Source organism: Homalodisca vitripennis, chromosome 2 (genome assembly GCF_021130785.1).
Source record: "Homalodisca vitripennis isolate AUS2020 chromosome 2, UT_GWSS_2.1, whole genome shotgun sequence".
In the NCBI taxonomy this organism is placed as follows: domain Eukaryota; kingdom Metazoa; phylum Arthropoda; class Insecta; order Hemiptera; family Cicadellidae; genus Homalodisca; species Homalodisca vitripennis.
In genome coordinates, this window is record NC_060208.1 from 116,298,111 (window position 1) to 116,305,662 (window position 7,552).

A 7,552-nucleotide genomic window follows, 5' to 3' on the forward strand; every position below is an offset into this window, starting at 1 on the left:
CTATCTAATCGATACAAATGAGATAACGGAATCGTCCAATTGCTTCCAGCCAGTGATTTAATCTAATCTATCCACTAACATTTGTATTTGTTCTTTAACTCAGGATGTCAGCTGTTTAACTAATTAGCTGTATTCTTTGTTAATCTTGGATATAAGAATGGAGTTTTTCAATTATTTGTGTTACATTCCATAAATCATATAGAGTAAATAATTTAATTTAGCGAAAATAATTCCAAAAACGTCATTAATACGTGTATAATAACTATTAAGTTTGGATTTACAAAAGACTGAGATATTTTATGATTATAGTTGTGTAGGCAATATTTCAACCCAGTTTAAACCAGATAACTCAGAAAAAGGTAATCTTCGACTATAAACTAAGATCGCGAATATTCCTTTTTTGTAGTGCAGCTCATTCCCTCGTAGGAGGAATCGGGATTCAAATTTAACACTCGAGTCCGTCTTACGTTTTTTAGTAAGAAAATTTGATCATCAAGATCCTGCTGTAATTTATGTTTTAAGTGATGTTATATATCAATTTCATTTTGTAGGAATTTTCAAATAAAAAATTAAAGTTCATGAAACAGCTTTCCTGACCTTTCATCTCTGTTTTAGCTATTTCTGTGGAGTTTCTATATTATATTTCTGAATAAAAGATTTGTAAAATTAAACTTTTCTGAGTTTTTGTAAATACCAAATAAATATTAATGTATATACCAGTAGTACATATGATTTTAAACTAATCTATTTTTACCCTAGGTTATTATGTCGTCCTAAAAGTCGTAAGTCTTAAAACTACCACACATTTGTTTTGTTTGTTCCATTTGCTATCTTTACATACATCTCGTATATTTACATCCTGATTCATTTCTTAAAACGAACATTTTAAAATAAATACATTTGTATCAATTTCATTGTACCATCTTTTAAGTAAAAAATTTTAATTTTATTGTGTTTCATCCTCACTTACAATAACTACAATATATCAAGATTATTTCAGGATTAAATATATCAAGACTATCGAAATCTTTACAGTTAGATATGTAGTTTCTGGGATTAAAAGTAAATTCACGGAAGTAGATCAACCGTATTAAAGTTTTTTATTACAGTTTTTTAATTAACAAAAAGTAAGTAACAACAGAAAGCTGTTCAATAATATTTAACTCAAACAACTATGGATAAATTGTATAACAAACAGAATTAAAAGCAATAAAGTCTAGTAATGGGTAACTACAACAATAATCCCTCAACAGTTTAATAAACAACAGTGAAGTGAGCTGGAGAGTTAGGAGAGAAATATCAGATGGTTCATTTGAAAGGTAGAAGCTTAAAGTTAAGAATTGCTTTAACTTGCGTTTATATTATCATTTCAAGTCGACTGTACAGGCGGTTACCTAGATTTTAGCCTCTTAATAACTATGTTAAACCTCATACACTTTTTGGCAAGAATGTATTATCGTAGCACTTGGAAGGTGTCTTATCCGGAAGTTTGGATCGGGTCACGTATAGTAAGTAAGTAAATAAGACATTCTGTCTTAAAGATATTATTAATACGCATCCCATCTTGTTTTAGTATTGCATTATAATTAATTATTTAGGAAACATCTGAACTATTTCATAATTATATTTTTATAATTATAATATTTTTAAAGTATATCCTTTACGCACAAAAAAGCAAAATCTTTAGATGCGTATTGATATTATGTTTTAAATGGAACATTTGCTATTATTCTGGGAATAAAAATAAAGGAGTAAAAGTGTTAAATACTCAATATTATACCTAAGGGATACAACTCAAAACCGTTTCACTGAAATGGGCTTTTAACTCTCTAAGAGTAAGTGAAGCTCTTAAGATGATTTTCAGAACATTTACTGTCGTTTCCCATATGTAGCGTCCCATGTGCAGGAGGTTTGAATCTCAACTGGATGTCTTTCTTGAAAACTTTATCGAAGACGTGAGTGATTCCGCAGAAAATGTTCGTATGCACAAAAACTTGTGCACGTACTGCGCAAACGGACGGTGAAATCAGAACTCAATATACATAATTGCCCTACGTGCGCTATCTTACTAAATCCTATTTCAACTATTTTGATCGTTTTATGATGACAGAATTTAGTGCTTTCCATCAAGATTCAACGTTGGATTACACCTACCATATTCGTCTCTGTCAGAACCCCATCACAAAGATTTTCATAATTTAATTATGAAGGAGTAATTTCTTTAGGCCAACTATTTCGCTACTCTCGAGACAGGTTTTGCAATGCAGTTGTCTATTTGAAAGTAAATTCAATTTATGATTGAATCCTACTTAGTTAATTAGATTAGCTTTCACCAAATATACACTTCTTTATCTTTTCTGTTTTTGTGTAGGTATTTTCCTTTAATTTTAATGACTACCAAGAATGACTAGTTAGTTTTAAAATTCTAAACACGGTGCTTCATTTTTCCTTCGCCCAAATGATGAATATTGATCGCCCTTTACTTGATCAGTTGATCAATACTTTTTTGTAGTTACTGTATGTTTTTTAGTAAAACAATAGTGTGGCTTATCTTATGAAACATGATTCCGATACAGTACTTTTGATTTACTATGTAGCAGTCTGAGCCACTAATTTTTACTATTGCTGTTGAAAGGATCATATTTCACAATACATAAAAGTAATTTGATAGTTTCGGATTGATTAATCTATTTTTATTTAGGAGATTACTCGACGTTCTCTTTAGAGAATTTTGTTTAGCACAGGATTTTCTGTATTGTCCTAATGGACATTGTGAAATAGTGTGACCTGGTTTCAGACAGTTAAAACGAACACCAGTAGATTTAAATCCTTAGGTTTACTCTTCCTCACTTGCTTTAACCAGCCTTGTACGAATGCACCGTATATTTGGTGGCATTCTTGTATAGAATATAAACAATGATTTCTGTAAATAGAAAGCTCTGCTTAAATTTAATAATTCCATGGACTGCTGTTATGTATACACGATGTTAACGAGTGTAAACTGTAAACGTGTTTTGTTTTATTTATTGATTTTCAATAAAAAGAAAACAATAAATTCTGCGGATTATTAATGTGAAAAGAAAATATCATTAATAGGTGCACATTATCATTTAAATTTAAAAGAGGTACATCATTAAGCCATTGTCTTTTAAAAAATTTGCTAGAAAGGATATTTTGTTCAAGTTATATCCCTATTCATTATTAATGACAAGTTAAGTCGAAAAATGTGGATTATTAAAATAAAAGATAATAGTGAGGAAGAGTTGCCTCAACTACACTATTGGCTGAGGGTCAGGAGAAAAATAAACTGACTTATAGACTTTGAACTTTGCAAGAAACTTCATTTCCGTATAGGCAACACTGAGTTCGATTATTGTAAATGCCACTCCAAGGGAATTGGCTGAGTGTTAGCGAATAAGCGAATATTTTTATATTATTTTTATGGGTAGCTATGATGGCAACGAGCAAATGCATTCGTAAAGAAACTGAGTACTCATAAGATTTAACACTTGGCATTTTTATTCAAAACTTAAAAAGAAAAGAAGTAGATAGTTGAATGTCAGTTATAAAAGCATGTAACAAAAATTTTAGGGCACTCTTGCGTTGTAGTACTCTCTCTTTATCACCGGAACTTTGATTATTTTAGCACTGCTATGAAACCGAATATAATAAACAAAGACTTTATATATGTGGAAAGATATCTTGAGTTAAGACTTTATCTATAACCGTTAAATTCTGTATTAAAATTCATTTCTACACATACATGAGTTCTATGGTGATCATGTATTTAGCTGAGTCGTTGTAAGCTGACACAATGTCTTTCGAATTTATTTTATGTGTGATTTTATGGCTATCTATCTGTCCATTGGACATCTCGAGAATAAAATAAGCATGATTTTATTTGAACTTTTGTAATCAACATCAGCAAAGCCTGGTACGCGACAGGTGCTGTTACGTACACTTACCATTTATTCCTTAGAAAATTTCTGGGAATTAAAACGATAATAGACAACAAGAAATAAAATGCCATAAAGCGACTGAACTGGACCTAAATAGACAGTAAGGTATGGGATCAGATAACGTGATAAACTGACCGCCACTCGCTGCATATCTGGCAGTCTCCGTGATATCAGTTATGTGGCTGTGTGTGATAGACAGCTCCAGTTACAAGTCTACACATGACGAATAAGACATTTCTTTAATATATTATGTTTTATTATTTCCGACATTTTATACTGTGTTTTCCATTGTGCACATATTCCTCTACTAACAATCAGGAATATTAATACTATTGAAGTTTAGATGCTTATTCGATATAATTGTTAAATTTCTTTTATCAGTTACAAAATATTCGTTATTTATATATTTGTTGCACGATTGAGCGCCTTGAAAACCTGAAAAAATTCCACCAAGGAGTCGCAACAGTTTTGTAACAGACTCTTCTCCTGCATGATTCCGCTAAATGATTGGCCACCTTTTACTGAAAAAGGCTAGAAGCTGGTGAATATTTATAAATTACCAATTGAGGGGAACTAATAGCTTATGAAGCTACTCACAAATTTAACCTTTTAAAACAAGTTCAACTTCTGTATTTTATTGAATAAATTATTTTGTATCAGTAATGCTGAATGTATATTTATTTATCTCAAATTTTATCAATCTGTACGGCTGAGAAGCCTAGTATTGCCGAAAAGTATACATTTGAGTTATAAGGGGGAAATCATTCCTAAGATAATGCAACTTTTCCAAATATCGCTCATAAGGCTTTTCGTTGTAGAAGTCTTTTGTTTTAGAATTATAATTTAGGAAATGTTAAGGAAGCCAACCGGTTTCGAGTACCTTATGACAAAATATTCACAGCTGTGTACATGAAGATGGGTTTTTTAACTGTGTTTAAATAGTATTTTCAATGCGTTAGTTGGTTTAAATATGTCACTGGTACTGTCTGAAATAAAAGCTAGATATTAACTTTTTTGCTGTCTCCATTACACTACTGATAAAGCACTGTTCTAATTAAAACATAATCAAATTTTTCAATCTCTTTAATTAACTTCAGTAGAAAGTGCAAACAGCTGTTTGGTATTAATTAAATTTGGATTATGAAAAATCAATATTACAATTTTTTTCCGAATTATTAAATATTCCGGGAAACTTTACTAATATTTGTTTCGTTCAAACCTTCCTCGGATTTCAACGAATATTGTACAAAAAGAACCATCCGGATTGGTTCAGCCGTTTCTCAATATTAGCGCATAGCAACATACTTAACGATTCATTTTTATTTATAAGAAAATATTGGTCGAGTGGCGATTGCAATTCAAGAAACAAATGAGAAAACAGAATGGAGAAGCATTGTTGGTGAAACTAACAGCTAATCAGGATTCAGTGACCAAGAAAGTATTATTTTACTGCTGTTAATGATACTTAGATTACATGTAGCTATTGATAAATACACATTTCTAACGATATATTTCTATTTGTAAATATGTGGTCAATGATACCTGGTTTTAGCTAACAGTTCTTTCTATTTCTGCCATATATCTTCAAGTAACGACACTTGTTTACTTAACATTGTAATATTTACAGCAATCCAAGTCTCTTAGTTCATCTAGGATCAAGTGTTTTGGACCAACATTAACGAAGTATTACGCAAATTTATAAACTTTTAGATTATTAATTATACTAGTGCAAAACCTTCGTCATGCACTCCAGAAAATCGAAGCGTAGCTAAATGTGTTTCCACGTTACACTCATCCGGCTTTGGATCAACGAATGTGTATCAATCCGCCAGATGGCTCTATCGTCAACCCCCCCCCCCCCCACCCCCCCCCCCCCCCACCCCCCCCCCCCCCCACCCCCCCCCCCCCCCACCCCCCCCCCCCCCCACCCCCCCCCCCCCCCACCCCCAAACGGTTTTTTCATTGGAATAAAAGTTAGTATTTTATTCATTCTTATTGAGTCCAACAAACGAGTCGTATATTTTCTGATAACACGATAAACCATGTAGTATAAGTCCGCCCTATAGTCATTTCATCAATTAGCGAATTTTCAACCAAACAGACTCTTGATGAGAGTAACTGCCCAAAGGTGGGTTTGTAAAAATATAACAGATTAACAGTTGTCTAATTACATTGTGTGCCATAATCTTAAAAAGATAAACCTACTATCGTCTATCTATTCTCCACTTTTTAAAAATGAGTCAATAGTTGCCAGAATGCACCGTAAATCTCGGGTTTCTAGGAGTCAAGAGTCCATAAGGAGTCCCCTAAATCGATCTGAACGCTCAGTCCGTTTATTAAGACCCGACTAATTCGTTTAAGCGTTCTTGACAAATCGACGAAATTTTTTCACTTGTTATTTTAAGATTTCTTAATTACTTTGAAAAATCATTCAATGCGAATGTCTTTGCTGTCTCCACTGTTAATTATATAAAGTAAAAATAAAAAGATGTAATAGGATGAGGAATGATAAATGTAAGCATTTCTTGAGCGCTAGAATAGGCAGGCAGATCATATGCTAATTGGAGTCAGCGAAATATCGAATTATTCGCTGATTTAAAAAGGCGGAGTTTTAGAAGCATATCTAAGTACTTGACCGTCATCAAACTATTTGTTAGATTATACTTGACATGTGATGATATTTAAAGTATTTAAAACGAAATAAAGGTATGATATATCTTAGAAATGATATTCATACAAGTAATTGTGATCTTACATAGAATGGAAGAACATTGACATTTAGTTAATTTCCCCACTAACCAATTATGGGTCATCTTGGCGAAACTCACTGTACGGGTGGGTTTCAATACCCAACACATGGACGCGCGATTACTGGGGATTGGGTCTCACCCAACCACTCATAACTGGAATGTTCGTTAGCGAAAAGACAAAATTATCTTTAATATTGAGCATAAAAATAAAATAAAAAAGGACGATAGTTTAAAGATTTTATCTCGCAATAATGAATTATTTAAACTCGATAATGTTTTGACAGAAAACTAATAGAGTAATTATTAAACAGGTTCACTAAAGTTAATTAAAAGCCCATGCATATAATGGTCAGACATTAATAAGATTTTTTCTGTTCTATATTTTTAGGAGAAAAATATTAGGAATCTTACAGTATTATGATTGAAAGGTGGGGAGGGGAGTAGAATACTTGTGGTGACGAGGGCGCGTTGGCGGGACATGAACGGGGTCGGTTCCAAGCCCGCCAATGCTGAGTACGGCCCTGATCAATGTAAACAGGAGAACATGTTTCCATTGGAGCTCTAATGTTCTCATTGATATTCCACATGATAAATAGAAAACAATATACAGTTAATTAGATTTGATCGATTCTCACATACTCGTTCTGTTGCTGTTGTATCGCACACGGAGATATTATATCACACTATATTGTAAGAAATAGTTTGTTGAAAATGTAACATGTAAAAAGTGTTAAATAGTTTTAATAACAAGTTTAATAGGAAGAAGAAACTGTCAAATGACATATTAAATGTTGTGAGAAGAAACTCGTATCAGTGCCTAAACAATCATCATCAACCTAATCG